We start from the raw sequence: 20,335 nt of genomic DNA on the forward strand, positions 1-20,335 counted from the left end.
ATCAGACCATCCCAACGAGATGGCCGAGAAAGCTGTCGGTGAAGCTAGGACATCACTGAGCTCTGCATGATTCTACTCTGGTTGGATTGGCCCACATCTAAAGATACGTGTGATTTGTATATATTAACAGCCATGTTCTAAAATGATGTGTGTTTGTATTTGGCAAGGAAAACTGCTGGAAAGAAATATATATTCTCTGCACACGACAGCGACATGTATTCTGTTCCTTTGTGTTTTCCTTGGTAGTATATCACCCACTGAGGCTCCCATTGGCCCATGCAGACAAAATCCTGTCAGTCCCCCGGTGTCAAACAACTCTTAGGAATACTAATTCTCCATAATCACAACAAAGCTCAGATCAGCAAATAGAATAATATATACTTGCCTCTTAATTGATAGAGAAGACACTGTGATTCTATCACTTTCTAGAAGGTAGAGATTGCAGAGGGAAATGAACTAACTTCTGAACCCCACTGTGATTCAAAAGATATTCAGAAACCCAGGCGACTCCTACAGTCTATTTTAAACAATCACAAATGCCAACACGGGTCTGGACTCACCGTGACGCGTGCCTTCTCTCTCATACGTAGACATGTACGTGCATCTTGAGCATACCCAACGTTAACAACACCGTTCTGTCTTTGTCTACAATGCATCGCTATGTCATAACTCAGTTTCTTATTTCCTTCACTTCAAAGACCATGCACTTTTCTCTCCACCCTTAATAAAATCTATGCTTAACTTATATCGTAGATGCTCTTTGGACGGTCGCCCAGATCTCAGGAGAACAAAACCAATGCATCACCTATCATCATGCCATTTTCACGTGGAATTCGGGCAAAGTGATTTTCTTTAAGCTCCTTCCCGAGGCCACAACCCATTGCAAAATGGTTGCAAACGTCGCCGTTCTTGGGACAACCAAACCCTTTAAAAAGTAACGGGTTTATTTTTTTAGAAATTGGAAGTACAGAGTTCCCACGAACCCCTCTCCCTGCTTACACAATCTGCCCTATTAATAACATCTGGCACTAGTGTGCTACATTTATGATAATCAATGAAAAATACGAATATTATTAATAAAGGGTTATAGTTTGCATTACTGGCTCTATCTTTGTTTTGGGCACTCTGGGTTTGGACAAATGCATAATGACGTGTGTCTGCCATTACAGACTCATACAAAATAGTTTCACTGCCCTAAAAATTTCCTGCGTTTTGTCTGCTCATTCCCCGCCCCCAAGTCTCCGGCAACCACTGATTTTTTTTTTTTTTACTGACTCCATGGTTTTGCCTTCTCCTAAAACGTCATAGAGCTGAAATCATTGCATAGGGAGCCTTTTCAGATGGACTTCTTTCACTTATGAGCATGCATTTAAGTTTTCTCCATGTCTTTCCCTGGGTTGACAGCTTATTTCCTTGTATCCCTGAATGATATCCTGTTGCATTCACCTGTTGAAAGGCTTCATGGTTGCCAATTCCATTCTCAGGCAGGTACAACTTGCCGGCAGCTTCTGTCCACTTTCTGACTCCTTCGTTACCTGGCTGCCTGGAAAAATCCCAAGCTTAGAATTATCCTCGGCCTTTCCTGTTCTAAATCTATAAATCTGAGTGGTAGACCACAAGTAGAGTAATGACAGTCTTCCCAGCATAGTAAAAATAATCTTCCCCAAACCGCCCATCTTCCTCCATGTGGTTAAAAGAGAGGAGGGGTCTTACTCCTTGTTCAAAATGAATGAAGGGGTCCTGAGTGACTCAGTTGAGCGTCCAACTTTGGCTCAGGTCATGATCTCGTGCTTGGTGAGTTCAAGCCCCGCGTTGGGCTCACTGCTGTCAGCCCGGAGCCTGCTTTGGATCCTCTGTCTCCCTCTGTCTCTGTCCCCACCCCACTTGTGCTCTCTCTCTCAGAAAATAAAATAAAACATTAAAAAAATAAATGAATGGAAATAGAAGAGTCTTCCCTCTACTTGTCCTGTAGCTGTGATTCCGGACCTGAGTGATATCTCAGGTCTTGTCAAGAGCCCGCTGGTCTGGGTAATGGGTTCTCCTTTGCAGAGTGAGCATTATCCCTACCAGATGCCTTGTCAGAAGGAAAGAAGCGTGGTGCTATTGTCATTTGATGTCCTTCGAATCATAATCAACGCCTTGATTTCCGTGTGTGTGTGCGTGTGTGTGACACCTACATCAACTGGGGGGGAAAAATATTCAGAACCAATTGAACCAGTGACTCTCAACTCTGCATTTGGATGGTGATATTGGCAGTGGCTGCTAGGGAAGGCAGTGGAGGCAGTGGGTTCTGGGGGTACGGAAGCGGGTTTCTAAATTGCCAGTCTTGGAGGATGGAGAAATACGTAGAATGAAGATGGAAATGTTTCTCTATTCTCATAAAGTAATGAATGAGCTGTCATCATTAATAGCCACAGGGAAAGGTTGGCAGCTCGAGCCGAATGAATAAGAAAAGAGCGTGATAGCCTGTCCCTGCCTAATGAAGCCGAGAGATTAAAGATACTCAATCATAGCATTTTACCAGTACACCTGGATTCTCTTTATTAAAAAGGCATTTATCTAATGATCCATGGCAAGCTATTACCAGAAGTGGAGAATGGTGTTATTGATAGAAAGAGGATGAAAAGCCATCGAAGAAGGAATATTTCCTCACTGTAATAAACCTTGATAAAGTATTGATCTTTAAAGGAAAATTGTTGGTTTTGCGTTTTGTGCTGGGCTGTCGAGCTTAGTTAGAGAAAGAATTATTTAGCCGAATTCCCAGCACTTAGTGTTAATGAACTCAACACTTCTTTTTTTTTTAAATCAAGTAATTTTCATGCAAAATCGTAGTTTGAGGATTGGCATAGTGCTGAAAGAAAACTGCACGTTATTAAAAAGCAGACAGTATTACTCTGAGAGAATCCACGACTCAACCGATACCTTCTTCTAGATTTTGTCAGTATGTCTGTCTAAAGCAGCATTGGGAGGACAGGACAGAGTAATTGATGCACCAAAGTGATTCATAACATTCCTAGCTGTTCCTGGATTATTAAGCAATTCGGGGGAAAACAAACACAGAAATGCTTTTGCTGTGTTTAATCGGAAAACAGAGACAAGTCAGAACATATGAGAAGGAGAGAAAAAAAGACATCTGGAATTTGGTTAGAAAACCTGAAATGTACTTTGGTCTTGGTCTCTGTTGGTTCGTTGCTGGGTAGATGCTAAAACATGATATTCTTGGAATCTGCGTTTGAAACCACAGAAGCCTACTGTGATGTACATGAGCATCTATCAACACTTAGGTTCGAGGGAGTGTGATTTTAGTCCAGAAGGTCAACATAAGAAATATCTGTTTCCAGGATGCACACATTCTCTGGGAATTACACACATCGTCGATTACAGCAGGGGTATTTTTCTAGCATCCTGATTGGAAGTATCCATGATACTGCATATTTAAAACATGGCAAAGGAAACATTCTGCCAAGTGAAAGGAGCCAGTCATCAAAGACGCAATGTAGGAGTCCATTTATATGAACTGCCTTGAATATGCACATCCATAGAGACAGAATGTAGATGGGTGGTTCCCAACTGGAGACGTGGAAATCAGGAAGGACTAGCAATGTGTGAAAAAGTGCCCTTTGTGGTGATGAAAATGATCTGGGATAGGCAGTGGAGATGCTTGGACAACTCAATATACTAAAACACAAACACACACACACACACACACACACACACACACACTGGCTTGTACATTTTCTTTTTATTTTTTTAATGTTTATTTTTTGAGAGAGAGAGAGAGTGAGCATGAGCAGGGGAGGGGCAGAGAGAGGGGGAGACACAGAATCTGAAGCGGGCTCCAGGTTCCGAGTTGTCAGCACAATGCCTGATGTGGGGCAGGAACCCACAAACCATGAGATCATGACCTGATCATGATCATTAACCGACTAAGCCACCCAGGTGCCCCTGGCTTGTACATTTTCAACAGCACATTCTATGGTATACGAATTACATCTCAAAAAAGCTGATAAAAACCTGATAGGATTCTTGTCAAGTGCATACACTGGGTAAGATGCCAACGTGTTCAAATGGCTGCATCTTGACAGGTGGAAACCCACAGGCGTGCCTGGCTGTGACCATAAAACCCTTAAAAACCCCCAAATCTAGGTTTTTGTGCCTCAGAGAATGGTTCTTGGATGAGCAACACGACAATTTCCTGGGGGTGAACTTCATGCCAGACTCTCAGGCATTGAAGCAGGATCTGCATTTAGGAAGATGTCAAGGGGATGGTGGGCACATTCACACTTATGTTTACGACGTCCTGAGCGATACAGCGTGCCATGCAGGGGTCATTCTGCTGAATGATTTTTTTCCAATTGCACCTCATGTGTTTTGGGTTAATGTTTGAACTAGATGGACTGCCTTTGTAGAAACAGAAGCGGAGACCCTGTCTTTTTGCCTTCAGACCCCAAGCCACTCTTTAGTGCTAACTGTACTGTTAGCTCAACTCACTTTGGAGGTGAGTAAGTGGGAAATAAAATAACCCTCATGTGTAATCAAGTCTTACGATGACATCAGTGCCACGTTGCTATAAAAGTGCCATGTCACGTGTCTTCTGCGCACATTGGTACAGCCACCGTGGAAAACGGTATGGAGGTTCCTCAAAAATTTAGAACTAGAAATACCATATGATCCTATTAATTCTAGGGTTTATTTACCCAGAGAAAACAAAAATACGAATTCAAAAAGATACAGGCACCCCTGTGTTTATTGCAGCATTATTTACCACGGTCAAATTAGGGAAGCAGCCCAAGTGTCATCACTAAGATGAATGCATACGGAACACGTGGTACATATACACAATGGAATATTACTCAGCCATACACAAGAATGAACTCTTGCCATTTGCAACAACATGGATGGAGCTGTAGACTATTCTGTTAACTGAAATAAGACAGTCAGAGAAAGACAAATACCATGTGATTTCACTCACACGTGGAATCTCAGAAACAAAACAGATGCACACACAAAACAGACTCCCAAATACAGAGAAGAAATTGCTGGCTGCCAGACAGAGGTGGGTAGTTGGATGGGTGAAATACGGAAAAGAGATCAAGAGCTAGAAAATAAATAACCATGGACATGAAAAGCACAGCATGGGCAAAAGAGTCAATAATACTGTAATACATTGTTGGGTGACTGAGGAATACTCTATACTTAGTGAGAGGAGTCCTGGGTAATGTATGGAATTGTTGAATCGATATGTTGTACATCTGGAATTAATATAAAATTGTATGTTAATTATACTTCAATACAACGAAGAAATGGCATCTTAAAAAAGACAATAGTAGGAAAAATATGAAGAGAAAAACTACCCGTGATGAACTCAAATCCATGCCCAGATGCAGACTATCGCATTTAAAGGCCGCGGAAGAGCAACCGTGTACGTAGATAGCCTAAAATGACGTGTGTGTGTGTGTGTGTGTGTGTGTGTGTGTGTGTGTGTGTGAATTTGACAAGTTTCAGTATTTATGAGCCTCTGTTAGTTTTCTGCAGAATAGAGATAATGCCCATGGCCTCCTTCCTTCAGAAAGACTTTTGATCCAAGAAACTTACGTGTGCGAAAATGTTCCATAAATTATATGATGACGTGAAAATGACTCCTATTTTATCAACAAGACTCCTTCGCGCTGAATTTATAGTTTCTTTGTGGAGAATGCTTCAGACAATGATACTGTGTTCACTTTGAAAATTTTCCTGCCTCTCCTACTAAAATTAGACGCAGACGCAGTCTTGTTCCCGTATGTTTGTTAATTGGGATTATGAATTACCTCTTTGAAATGTATTTTCTCTAAGGTTTATTGCCTCATTTTTCATTGTGTGTACATGCTACGTGGCATTTCGCTTTTCTTCGCTAGCCCACGGACTGGCTTTGGCGAAAGAGAAAAATAATTGAAATGAAATGAAGAAAATCTTCATGTTGAATGCAAAATCATTATCCCATAACCACCTTTTTTAAAAGCAGGAACACTTCACAATTAGCTTTTCCATCTTGTACCAAAGCCTTCATCCCAAGTTCTTCCTGTGCCATCATTTAGTCCACTGCATTCTTATGATCTGTTTGTACGAATGGCTTTCTTAAAGATGTCTTGGAGAGATTATCTTCATAGCTTCTCCTTTTTAAACAAATGCTAGCTTACATAGTCCTGAGGACCATCAGCCTATATTCACGGTGCATCCGAATATTAAAGCAGCACAAATTCTCAGAGGGGTATAGATGGTTTTGTATGATAGGAACTAGTACATATAAGGTTGACATTTCTTTCATTTATGCAGCCAGGAATAGTTCTTGAGAGCATAGACCGAACTACACTGTCTGTGCTATTCTGAGAATAAACATGCAAATTTGAAGGATGTCACCTCTTCCATTTTAAACATGAAAAAGTACACCTGGGGGCCTTGGTGGAAAAATACATTCAAGGGCCACCTCGGTGGCTCAGTCTGTTAAGCATCCAACTCTTGGTTTTGCCTCAGGTCATGATCTCGGTTTGTTGAGTTCCAGCTTCGCATTGGGCTCTGTGCTGACAGCACGGAGCTTGGTTGGGATTCTCTCCCTCTCTCTCTCTGCCCCTCCACATGCAGTAATTGAAATTCCTGGCTTCATGGATGTTCACATGTTTCTATTTTAGCTTCTGGGAACTATGGAGAGAGGAAAATAGCTCTCTGTTCGTGGTGGTGTAGGTTATGAAGTCAGAGACCAATGCATGGAGACAAGAAGTTGTCAGGACCTGGGGAGGAGGGCACAGAGATTGCCCACTAAATGCCGTGTGTCCAGTCTGAATCCCTACATGACTTTAATGTAATTTAACCTTGGAAATGAAGCATATATCATCCTGACTTCCTCCATGTGAAGCAGTAATAAACTGATTAGTCACTGGAGGGTGGGCATTGAGGCACCAGGGACAGCGGGCATCTGTGAGCAGCTAGGAGGCCACGTGGGGCCCCAACACAGTGGTAGAGTCCCCCTGCATCAGTCTGCACCCTTGCAACTTTCTTGTGATTGATGCTGGAACCCTGGCTGCTTCCCAGATCTGCACCAATGGTTCACGTGGAAGTCAGGAAGGTCAGTCAGATTGTGTCAGGATTCAGCACGTTTGGGCCAGGCCTCCAGCCACGTCCATCTGTGGACTCACTCTTGCCTCAGGGACACTAGCATTGGGAACCACTGGGTTCCAGAGACACAGCACCCCTTCTTACATTCGCATTCCATGGGGATCCTGCCTTCAATACAACTGTTCTTGGGACTCTCTCTCTCTCTGTTGGCCTCCATTATATGTGTTTCGAGGGTATGTATATAAAATGTACCATTTTAACATTTATTTATTTTTGAAAGACAGAGACAGAGTGTGAGCAGGGGAGGGGCAGAGAAAGAGGGAGACACAGAATCCGAAGTAGGCTCCAGGCTCTGAGCTGTCAGCACAGAGCCCAGTGCAGGGCTCGAACTCATGAATCGTGAGATCATGACCTGAGCCGAAGTTGGATGCTTAACCAACTGAGCCAACCAGGTGCCCCTAAAATGTGTCCTTTTAACCATTTTTAAGTGTACAGTTTCCCGGCATTAAATACACTCCATTGTTGGGCAACCATGCCCACCGTCTGTCTGCAGAACTTTTCCATCTCCCCAAACTGAAGCTCTCACCTTATTAAATGCTAAGTCCTCAGCCCCCTCTCCCAGATGCTGAGAGCCATCCTCTACTTTCCGTCCCTATGAATGGGACCCTGTACGTTCCTTATAAGTGCAGTCATACAGAACTTGTCTTTTTGTGACAAACCTATTTCACCCAGCATAATGACCTCAAAGTTATCCATGTTGTAGCATGGCGGCACTTCCTGCCTTTTTAAAACCCAATTGTATGTTTGTGCCCCATTCTACTGCATATACTTCTCCCTTCTTCTGCTGAACTTTTACACTGCTTCTACCTGTGGGGCACCGTGACTAATGCTGCAGTGGACATTGGTGTACAAACGTGTGTTGAGTCCTGGCTTTCAACTGGTTTGGGTATGTATGAAGGCGGGGGATGTCACACGGAGTCAAGCTAAGTCATATGGAAAGTCCATATTTAACTTTCTGAGGAACTGCTCTGTTTGGAATTTATGGGTTCAAGAAACTTCTAGGTAAGAAAGGCAAATCGCTCTTTAAAATTTCTGAGGGAGCTTTGTTACCAAAAAACAAAACAAAAACAAAAAGTCCCCTAAATGAGCCTGAGGACAACTAGGGTCTGGTTCCTGGAAAGCGCCACCATTCAAACCTTGGGTAGGAAGAGGGGAGGATTGAGAAAACCACAAAGATGAGGACATCGGTAAAGCATCCTGCCATATAAACCATCCACCAACGTAGTAAAGGGAGTTTTGTCTGCACATTTGAAGAGTGCTTACATTTTAGGGACACATGCCCACTGAAATATAGTCATTCCAATTCTAGAATAAAGGTTGGCATTTTTCACGCAATTTTGTAAATGTCACGCATGAATCTCCAAAGGGGGTTCGAAACCAACATCAGCTCCTTTGTATATGGCTACACCCAGCGCGATAATAATTTGATGTGAGTTGTGCTTCTTTACAAATGCATTCTGGTATCACTCATGAGTGCCTGCCTGCTATCTGGTCTTGCTGGTTAAGATTATGTATCCCATAAAAAGAATAACTCGCGCTCTACTGCTTGATCCTTCCCGCAATGCATTGTGCACCTTGCCGTGGATATGCGGTGTGCACCATCCAATGGGCAGTGGGGAGACTGAGGCGCTGGACGTCTTGTGGAAACAGGATCCCTGAGATCTCCCATCTCATTCTTGGTGCATAGCCACCTGCGGCCAGACTTGAGCCTCCCAACATTCGGCAGATGTCTTACAAATCAAGTTGCAGGATCCTTTTTTGTTTCTCCATTCACTCTCCTTTGATCTAACATTTAGAAATTCTATTTGAGACCTTGCTGTTGCGGGTTGCCACATGGTGCCGCATATCAAATGAGTTAAGCAAATCCAACTGGGCCACGAAAGGAATATGTTTCAATGCCTGCTCTAATTTTGAAACGTATTTAATATTCATACTCCGATTTGGGTCACTTCATGTGAGGTACTACCACTACCAGCCACGTCATGGTAGTAGCTTGTCCTTAAGAGCACTGAGTATCTTGTTGAAGAAGTTCTTCCTTTCTCGTGTCCATTCCTGGGACGACCAGCCATCGTGGAGCCCCATCGTGATTCTACTTTGCCAGTCAGGGTTCTGCAACAGAGTATGAAGTCCTCAAGGGCAGATATCTTTTTTGCTCGTCCTTTGAGTTCCATTTTCAACCGAAAGCTTTACAAGAAGAATGTGTCTACTGCACGTCGCATACATGTAGAGAAAAAGGAAGAAATGAAGGAGACAAGGGAGGAGAGAAGGGACTCAGATGGTGTTTATGCAGCAGCATCCAACGAGTTACAACCCGTTAGAGGGGTACTTCCGTTTTTCACTCTTCCTAAGTCATACAACTGAGCTTGATGAAACCCGTCTGCCATTATTCTGCCCACTGAGTTTGTCCCCTGAAAAGAGGGGTCCGATCTTATCTGACTGATGTCTTCTTTTGTGGCCCCTAGAAGGGGTCACTGATTTTTCTTTACAAAAGGGTGGATTTGGCTTGCCTTGCTGCAGGGGTATTTCTCTTCAGGAGAGGCTGCAGCTTCCCAGGCTCCAGAGTCCAGAATGCATCTCAAGACCATGGGTTTGGTGACTCGATTACATGATGTGAGCTCAACCTAACCACTGACTCAGGGAGACACAGATGACCCCCCCCAACACCTTACACCTGGTCTCTTCTTGGCTTTTTGGGGGAGACCAATATACTCTGTGGAACTCTTTTGTACAACTGGTCGACCCACAGGTAGATGACGCCATGTGGTGCCATGCAGCTCACTTCTCAGCAAGAACTTCTTCAGCTGTCAGCTCCTCCAGGGTCCACCATACCAGTGAGATAATTTTGCCTGTGGGGTGATGGGTGCTGGACATTTGTACGGCTGATCAGCCACATTTGTTCCTGTTCTTGATCCCAGGGGGCAGAAAACCTTTCTCTTCCTTTTTCCTTTCTTCTTTTACCCGTCTGATCTTGGTCAAACTGAATTTACAGATTTATCTAACAGTGTTTCCTCCATAATTAGGAGAAAAGAATGAACCATTGTGTTAGGGTTCCCTGGAGAAACAGAACCAGTATATGCACTGTGGGGTTGGGGCAGACGGAGGGATGAATATTCGGAGCACGGGGGATTTTTTAGGGCAGTGAAACTATTCTGTATGATAAGCTACGGTGGACACCTGGTCAAAGTCAGGAGGTCCAACACCAAGAATGCACCCAAATGTGTACTATGGACTTTACAGGATGAGAACATGGCACTGTGAGCTCATTAGTTGTAATAAATGTCCTACTTTGATTGACGTGGATAACGGGGGAGGCTGTGCATTTGTGGGGGACAGCGGGTGTATGGGGCTTCTTTGTCTCTTCTTCTCAACTGTGCCATGAAACTAAGCCTGTTCTAAAAAATAAAGTCTTTTAGGGGCACCTGGGTGGCTCAGTTGGTTGAGTATCCAACTTCGGTTCAGGTCATCATTGCACAGTACGTGAGTTCGAATCTCGCACGGGGCTCTCTGCTGTCAGAGCAGAGCTCACTTTGGATCCTTGTCCCCGCCCCCGCCCCCCCCCCCCCACCATGTTCCTGTTCACTGTCTCTCAAAAATAAACATTAAAAAAAAACCAAAAAAGTCTTTAAAAAGAAAAATACAAAAGCATCAAATATTTATTTTAAAAACATGAAGGGCATAGGTTTTAGGCATTGGATTGAATTATGTGCCCAATGTTGGTCCTTCTGACATACTTTTTAATAACATAACAGAATTACATTTTATGTCTAGTTCATTGAGTAATTTATGTGGAAGCACATTTACTATAAACATTTTCAGGGCACATCCTGGAAAATGGCATTCACAGACTTTTGTTTTCTTGTTGCCATAGTTGCAGAAAGAAGTTGCTGAAGAACTTTAATAAACATTTGGAAAACTGTAAGTTTTGACCCGAATTGTCCTTGTGGTTTAACAGCAAGCTTTCTTATCATGTTAATGGCCTTGTTAAAATCCACAATCGAGTCCTTGTTATTTTGTAACTTAGTGTCAACAAAATCAAAATAAGCTCCTCTGTTTCACATCACATGTTTATTTTCATGATAGAAGCCTGAGGCACCAAATTAAAGGCCTTTCTGGAAAATCTGTCATAGTCTGAAGCCTTCTTCCTTCTGAAGAAGGAGGAGCATCCGACTACATCAAAAAAAAGAGCCTTTAAAAAGTTCAAGATGATTTCAAATGAAATTCCTAATAGTAGATTTTCTAGAAGTCAGTTAAATTTTATTGTGCACATTATCATCTTTATAGAAGTTGGAAAATCTCTAGGGAAGTGAATTAAAGTTGATTCTTTTGCTTGTAATAAAATAAAGAATATCCTATTTTACCTAAGGGGATGTCTTCGAAATGACTTTTAAAGTAAAAATCATAAAAGTAAAAAAAGAAAAAAGAAAGAAAGAAAGAAAGAGAAAGAAAGAAAGAAAGAAAGAAAGAAAGAAAGAAAGGAAATCCAGGGAGACTGTCTCTATCATTGTTCCTTTTTCTTTTTCTTTTCTTTTTTTTTTTGTCCAACAAATTATATAAGTAATGCTCTATAATAAATCTTGGGAGTATCATTTCTTCACCCTTCCCAGAGAGTATGGTGGATTTGTTGGCTGATGAGAAAGTTGTCTGGTCTGAAGGAAATTCTCGGTGGGCAGGAGGTAGGTCCATATGCCAGAAGGAGCGCGTGACTAGTTGAACTCACAACTACTCCTGTGTCCCTGCAGCCATGGAAACGTGGGAGCACCTTGGCCTCTTGAAGGCTCTAGAAAGATGGGCTTCTTTGGATCTCCCTTGCGACTCTGTCCCTGCATATGATTTTTCTCTGCAAGTCACGATGGAATATGTTTGACACTGGGGCCATATGGGGGTGGTGTCTCTGGATTCATTGATATCCATCAGCTGAGGGAATAAATAGTCATTTACTTGGAGGCACCTGTGAAAAGAGAACTGACTAGTTCAGATGATTGACAGTGTTTCTCTTAAGGGGCCTGGAGGGATCTGCATTCTCAGCTCAAATGCTCCCATGGTACAATGGATGCAAATTTAGCCTTGAACCTGCTTGGTGTCTACACCTGTTGTACGGCTAGTGAGGTGAGTGTGGGCTCACATGGACAGACCCATGATCACCAGTGACCCCTGCATATACCTTCTCCTTCCACTTACGGACCCCTCATCCTGCTTATTAAAGTCATGCTGTATATGGTGATTTCCAACATCTGTGTGTTTTCCTTATTGTTTACCGAGAATCAACCTCAAATATAAAGTCAGTGAGCACAGAGACCTTGTGTAACAGTCTCTACCTACCCAAGTAGTGGGTACATGGTAAATATATGTTGGTAAATATCTGTATTTGAATGCCTGTGTCCCCCTCCCCAAAATTCATGTTGGCATCCTAACCCCCAAGGTGATGGTGTTAGGCAGTGGGGCGGGATTCCTTCCACTTTAGGGTGGAGTCCCCATGGTGGGATTAGGTGTCCTTTTAGAAGAGACTCCAGAAAGCCCCCGGCCCTTTCCATCATATGACGGTGCAGTGAGATGATGTCGTCCATGAACCCAGAAGCAAGGCCCTCAGCAGAAACTCCATCTGCAGGTGCCTTGATCGTGGACATCCAGCCTTCAGAACTGTGAGAAGTAAGTGTCCCTTGTTCATAAGCCCCCGGGTCCACGGTTTCTCTTATAGTAGCCACAGCAGAGTAACACATATAGAAAGTAGGTGGTCGTTGTCGACAATATCCTGACACCTTTCTTGATCTCAGAAAGTATCCGAAGGGAATAATTAATATACATTACTTCAAAAGACCAGCTCCTCAGAGATTATAAGGGAATATTAATAAGGTTAAGTGGTGGCTCATGGAAAATGGAAACATCAGGGAGGCTTCTTTCCACATTCGGAGGCTTCCATTCAAGAGAGAACACTGCGTAGAGCCTGACCCAAAGGCATCGTTGTATTTCCCCACAAACGATCTACTTCCGTTTGATTTGCCTTAGTCTTTTGAATGGCCTGAGGGGCCCACTTTATCTTAGCCAATTCCTAGGATTAAAAAACTATGTCCTCATATGCCTGCCCCTCATAATTATGTCTACCTTTACCGGGAGAACTCGGGAATGAAACACAAAAGGAAAACTGATGCCAGTTCCCATTCTCTTTCAGAATGGATTACGTTAAGAATCAAGATCAGAGAAGACAGACTGAGCGGGCACCGGGGTGGCTCAGTGGGTTGACCCATTGACTCTTGACTTGGGCTCACGGTCGTGGGACTGAGCCCCACGTCAGGCTTTGCGCTGACAGCAGGGAGTCTGCTTGGGATTCTCTCTCTCCCTCTCTCTGCCTTTCCACCCCCCTCAAGGTAAACAAATAAACATTTTTAAAAAAAGATCAGAGAGGTCAGGAGAATTATCTGAGCCCTGACGGGTAACCTAAACTACATACGCATCCATCTGGGGAACAGGGAGGTCATTCATCAGAAATAGAAACTGATTTCTGAAAACAGTATATACACTCTACACCTCCGTATTCTAAATGTGTCTGTTGTGCTCTCTTTATAGAGTCGCTTTTCTCATTCTGGACACAGCCTCTTTGCTATCCTTGCTAGAGAATCCTTCCAGGTATTCTGACAGCCCGGGGAAAATCTTGCAAATGGCAAAGGAACAGGTACCCGGAGATGTGGGCACAAGAAATAGCGTTATCACCCATGCAAATTTTAGGCAAAGTAAAAAAGAATAATATACTTTTTTTTCATAACAAGAAAGGGTCTTCTCACTGGCTATTGTAGGAGAGGTTACCCCGTATATTGAAGTCAGGGTTTTGCTTTAAGGACCTTGTTTATCAGTATTTGATTAAGGGTTTTCTAATCAAGTTAGAACAGAACCGACAGGGTCGTGTCTGTGCAAACTCTGACCCAGCATATCCCCAGCACCTGCTGTTTCCTTGCTGTTGCTACATTCCCCATGAACCTGACACGATCAGTGTCTGCTATTGTACCACCCGACTTAAATTTCCCGACTCTTTGGGGTTGTTTCTCCAAAGACACTGGGTCACTCTGTGAAAATGTTCGCCACTCACTAAACACGAGGGTGCGACTTAACTGTGAGAGTGTCACTGTAAATAAACACGCCACATTCTGAGATTGGGGGGAGCTTCTAAAAGGACACCGACCCCCTAAACGTCTAACTGGAAAAACGCATGTCCTTTGGAAAGCACTTGATTCCCTCCAGAGAGGATGTGACAGTCAGGGAGCCCTCACAGTGCGTGGGGACAGGGCTCTACAAAGCTAATTCCGTGGGTGTATCTGCTAATGGAACATCTTAAGGTAAATGGTATCAATGCTATTCTCTTTGCTATTATCAAATGTCAATAACAAAAACAGGAGACCAGAAATTCAGTATAAAAGCCATGGGCTAAAGTTTCAGTCTCCGTGAAGCTCAGTGAATACTTTCCATTGCAATGCAAAAGATGAGAACATTTATCACGTGTTTTTTGGTTTTTTTTATCCTGCTCCATGACCTTTGGGACAGTTTATTATGAAAGGAAAGGGTATTCAAGTATTCTGACAAGTTGAAGGCGTACAGAGGAAGCACTGAGAGCTTGTCTTATCCGCCCAGCCTTCACTGATGGCTTATTTGAATGTAGTTCTGAACCAGCCTGTGAATATTCTTAAATCTCCTCCACACTCAAAATAAATTTAAAAAATAGTAATAGTTCAGTAACTTGCTTATGGTCTCACGAGTTGATTTGTGGCCACGGTAATCTGATGTTATTAAAAAAATAATAAAAGGCAGGGACTCACTCTGTATAAAAAGAGTAAGATATATCTCAAATGGCACATGCATTAGAATATAATGTTTTAGCTGAATTCAGTATATCCATCCAATGTTTTTTTTTTTATCTAATCTGTAGAGAAGCTGGTTATGCATTGCTCAGCCCAAGAGAATTGAAAAAGAAATATTCATGATTTAGTTTTTTTTTTTTTTTTAATGCCCGGAGCCACTGGGCTTGATGGCATATCAATTTTTGGCACAGTTTATGGCTTTTCTTTCTATTTTATTATACATTTGAGAATACACATTGAGTCTGTTAATCAAGATGGATCCTATATTAAAACTGGGTATGTATTAGAGCGAAAATATAAATTGCAGCAACATGGACCATTGACCTATGAGCTTTCTCTTTGGATTGTGTGTTCATCTTGAGTGTGATGGGCATGTACCTCCTCTGGCTTGGGTCAGGGTTCCCAACCTCCTGCCCTCAAAAGTCTGGAAGTTTTTAAAGAGATGCAGGAAAAATGGTCACAAAACGCCATGTTCCACACTGTAAGTTATTATTGTAAACTTTGACAGAGAAGGAAAAAATGACCCCCGAGTGCCTTGAGGAGGACACGAAGAAGTGTTCCCCAAATATGAAAGCCAGAAGGGAGCGTTTCCAGCCACTCCTGAGAGACGAAGGTTGTCATTAGTAAAAAAAAAGTGGATGATGGTCTTTACAGATCAGGAGGTTGAGCGTCTAACTCTTGATTTCACCTTAGGTCACGATCTCGCGGCTCGTGAGTTTGAGCCCCGTGTGGGACTCTGTGTTTGTAGCTAAGTCTGGAGCCTGCTTCGGATTGTGTGTGTGTCTCTCTCTCTGTTCCTCCCCAGCTTGTATTGTCTTTTTCTCTCTCTCTCTCTCAAAAACAAATAAACATTTAAAAAAATAAAAAAGAAATAAAAAGAAATAATTCTAAATTGGTTGGTCCTCCGGGAGTTTGGTAGAAACAGTATTTTTGTTGAGCAGCACATATTTCAAATGCAACCCTCCAAGAATTCCTACAGATACAGCTCCGGGAACACCAGCTCATTGTAGCATGCTCCCAATGACAACAAAAACCCAAAAACCCAAGGAAAAGACGCAGGCCACCCGCCTATACTCTAGTCTGTACGGGATGTTTCCAGAAGGAGAATCAGACGTTCAAGGCTACCAGAGACTTTGCGGACATGGGAGCTATGCTTTTGTAGCAGGTGTCATTTACCTTGGCGGTAACGGAGGGAGCTCTCACAAAGTTGTGTTTCGGCAGAACTACAGGAAAACGTGACCATGTTGTTAACTTGCATGAGGATTTTTCCCATCTGTGTTGCACGGCATGCATCATCGACATGGCACCCTGGATGACAATGGGGGGATAATGATACGGTGTGGTCCTGTAGCAAATGCTCTCGGTAGGTGACAAGTGTTTATTTTATTTGTTTATTTTAATATTTAATTATTTTTGAGAGAGAGAGAGAGAGAGAGAGACAGAGCATGAACGAGAGAAGGGCAGAGAGAGAGGGAGACACAGGATCCGAAACGGGCTCCAGGCTCTGAGCTGTCAGCACATGGCCAGACACAGGGATGTCCTCAGAGAGGATGGATGTCAGAGTTCACACAGACACTTGGTAGTTTTTTTTTTAATGTTTATTTTTGAGAGAGAGAGAGAGAGAGAATCCCAAGCAGGCTCTGAGCTTTCAGCACAGAGTCCAACACGGCGTTCAAACTCACAAAGTGTGAGACCGTGACCTGAGCCAAAGTCGGACGCTTAACTGGCTGAGCCACCAGGCGTCCCCATTTGGTAGTATTTTTAAGGTGGGTGAACTTGTCTTGCTCTGTGTTGCTTATGATCATACTAAAGAATATTAAATGTCAGCAGATACAAAGTAAATTATAAGCGGCACCTAAATATTCATATGTATTTATCATTTATATATACAGTAAAACCTTGGATTGTGAGTGACTTGTTCTGCGAGTGTTCCACAAGATGAGCAAACATTTCTAATACATTTTAACTTGATGAACGAGAGATGTCTCGCATTAACGAGTGGTACGTGATGCCCAATGTCACATGATTACAACTGAGCCAATGTTCTTGAAATTCGCTTTGATACACAAGTGCTTTGGATTACAAGCATGTTTTTGGAGCGAATTATTCTCGCAAACCAAGGTTTTATGGCATGTATATATACTATATAAGTAATTTATATAATATATATAAATATATACATAATATATTTGTATTATGTAATATGTAATATGTGATGTTAATAATTTGTAATATATATACACATAAATATATATATTATATAGATATAATTCATCTTGAATTATAATATGATCAAAGCCTCCACAACTTGCAACTGTGACAATGGTTATAAAAATGTGATATTTAGGGGCACCTGGGTGGCTCAGTCGGTTGGGCGGCTGACTTCGGCTCAGGTTGTGATCTCACAGTCCGTGAGTTCGAGCCCCGCGTCAGGCTCTGTGCTGACAGCTCAGAGCCTGGAGCCTGTTTCAGATTCTGTGTCTCCCTCTCTCTGACCCTCCCCCGTTCATGCTCTGTCTCTCTCTGTCTCAAAAAAGAAAATAAATAAACGTTAAAAAAAATTAAATTAAAAATGTGATATTTAGGGGCCCCTGGCTGGCTCAACTGGTTAAGCGTCCAACTCTTGATCTCAGCTCAGGTCACGAACTCACGGTTCATGGGTTCAAGGCTGTGCTCGAGCTTGGCGTTGTCTCTCCCTCTCTCTGTCCCTGCCCTGTTTGTGCTTGCTCTCTCTCAAAATAAATAAACATTAAAAAGAAGTGATATTTAAACATATATGTAAGTATAATGCATACATACATAAATACATTTCTTTTTGTTACATGCAAAGGTATAATTGTGGGTGGGTTTCTCAGGTTTATAAGTCACAATAAATGTACTTATCCCAAGCAGGGACCACACTGTCAGTGCAGATCCCCACGTGGGGCTTGAAATCAAGAGTCAGATGCTTAACTGAGTGCCCATATGATGATGGATATTTTGAAGGACATTTTTTAAGTTAAAAAATATATATTTTATAGAAATGTTTGACTTCTCCTGTTGTGTAAAGGCAGTGTTTTCATTATGTATCGCAACCATTTAGATAACGTGATACCAAAAAATAAATAAATCACATGAAACCTTCACTTCCTGTCGAATACATACTTTTTAAGCAGGCTGGTATTAAATCTTGGTTTCATTTCTAAATTGCTGTGAAACTTCTGGAGATCCACTTAATGCTCTGATTGATTTGCAAGTCTTCACCTGAGAAATAAAAATGCAAACCAGTATCATGCAGTGGCAGAGGAATTAAAAATATAATGCACTAAAAAAAATGCCCTAGAGATCAACAGCTTTGCCAGTGACATGTGTTATTGGGGCATCCTTGTATCTGTGAGGACCTAGCAGGAAATCAGTGTAAGGTCAACCGTTAACTGTTGGGGGTAACATATTCTCCATGAGTTACAGACTGACAGAGCCCTGACTGTGTGCTTGGATCCTAACTCAGTATTTCACATTTCCTCTCCCCAAAATACAGCCATCCAATGGCATTAATGATGAAGACTTTTGAAGACAAACACACTGTGTTTTAATGAAATTAAAACCAAAATTACCAGGCACCTGGGTGGCTTAGTCGGTCGAGTGGCCCACTCTTGATTTTGGCTCAGGTCATGATCTCATGGTTTATGAGTTTGAGCCCCGTGTTGGGCTCTGTGCTGACAGCTCAGAGTCGGCTTGGGATTCTCTCTCTCCCTCTCTGTGTCTGGCCCTCCTCACTCACATGCTGTCTTGCTCTCAAAATAAATAAACTTAAAAAAATACAAATGAATCATTTGAGGCAGTCAAAATGAAACAAAATCAGCCGTGCCCCTCTCTGCACAAATGTCATGTGGTATAAAAACCATTAAGATCCTACAGGCTGTGGGTGTGGTGTCTTCAGCTATGAGCCCATAGCAATCAATGAGAGAAAACGAGTGATTTCAGTGGGAATAGTACTTTACCCAGTAAGAGTGACAGAGTGAGTTGACCTTGAAAAGCATCTTGGATTTGACGACATCAGATATGAAGGGGCCATTCCTGGTCAATAAAAGGCCATAAACACAGTTCTCGGAAACGCTTAGGTTCTCGACTCTGTGATACACAAGTGGAAATGATAGAATCAGGAAAGTGAATGTGAGTCGAAGTGCGAACCGAGTTCAGACTCAGTTACAAATAACCGAAATGAGAATTTTCCTCAGACACGTAGCAGCAGGTGAAAATGTTTTGGGTTTTACTCCACAGGCAACAGGCAAGGAGTAAAGGTTTCCATGCAGGTGGTAGACACAGTCAGGACACGTGTCACTTAGGGACTTTGAGCTCCCCAAGCAGAGAGGACACGGTAAAAAAAAAAATGTCCTCACTCCCTGCATCACAATATCAAAGGACCACATTTGTACAGAATAAACTAGGGACATCAATGGAGATACTCCAAACCAAAAAGCAGTGATTAAATTTTTCATTTGCAACCTGAAATAGAATTTTCAAACTCATTAGAGAAACTTAAATAACATGAGAAATGATTTTAAAAAAAGCTGGCTGTTGACTGGAATTGGAATCATGCAGCTACTGTTATTATCTTGAAGATAAAAACTAACCGTGAAAGTGACAATCCACTCTCTTGTGAATTTTATTAAGCGAAGTAGAGATGTTAGGCTTACACAGTGAGAAATGATAAAATCCATTCTCTCTTTTATTATCCATTTAACAAATATTTAGTGAGAGTTTTCCATATGCTGCAGACTGTGAGAAACAGCAAAATTTATCAGCTTTGGCCCCTAGAGGATAAAAATGCAGGGGAAAAGACAACACATCCAATAGGTGGGAAGCCAAATGTGAAGCATCCGTCTTAGAGACGCGTCTATATCTTTGCTGGAAAGAGAAAGTGCATTTGTTCTGGTGGGTGGAGGTGATGCAGAGAAGGGTTGACTTTTATTAATAAAGTTTGTCTTTATTGAATGAATGAATGGAAGCAAATGAGGTGGGCCAGCAGTTTCCAAAAAGACTAGAGGAGAAAGTTGGTAAATCAGCACTGATGTGGACAACAAGGAATGCCAAGAGATGACCAATGAATTTGTCCTCGAAGAGATCGTTGGACAAATTGTCCAACAAGTGGCTCAGTCCAGTCATGGGGATAATAGTCGATAGGAATGCACTCAAGAGAACATAAAGGAGAGAAAAGGGAAGTTAGTGAATTTCAACAGTGATTGGGGAGTTTTTCTGCGAAGTTGAGCAGAGGAAGGTGGGGAACGTGACCTCCTGTAACATTTAAAACTCACTTTGAAATTCGAGATCGTGTATCTGAGGGGCGCCTGGGTGGCTCA

General features: G+C 42.3%; 1 long non-coding RNA gene across 10 annotated transcripts in view; it reads right to left on the reverse strand.

The window, feature by feature from the left end:
- The window catches only part of LOC109256177 (uncharacterized), a 267,030-nt gene that overhangs the window by 37,375 nt on the left and 209,320 nt on the right, over positions 1–20,335 (reverse strand). For 7 of the 10 annotated variants that reach the window (XR_008418351.1, XR_008418348.1, XR_008418347.1 and 4 more), the window contains 3 exons: positions 18,977–19,106; positions 18,141–18,239; positions 16,173–16,304 (listed from right to left, as the gene is read on the reverse strand). This is a non-coding gene — a long non-coding RNA (uncharacterized LOC109256177). Of the gene's footprint in view, positions 1–492; positions 926–1,446; positions 1,544–11,770; positions 12,101–16,172; positions 16,305–18,140; positions 18,240–18,589; positions 19,107–20,335 lie in introns of those variants that run through there. The other 3 variants (XR_002075542.2, XR_002075544.2, XR_008418349.1) reach the window with 3 other exon arrangements.

Source organism: Panthera pardus, unplaced genomic scaffold (genome assembly GCF_024362965.1).
Source record: "Panthera pardus isolate Hobbes unplaced genomic scaffold, ASM2436296v1 HiC_scaffold_27, whole genome shotgun sequence".
NCBI lineage: Eukaryota > Metazoa > Chordata > Mammalia > Carnivora > Felidae > Panthera > Panthera pardus.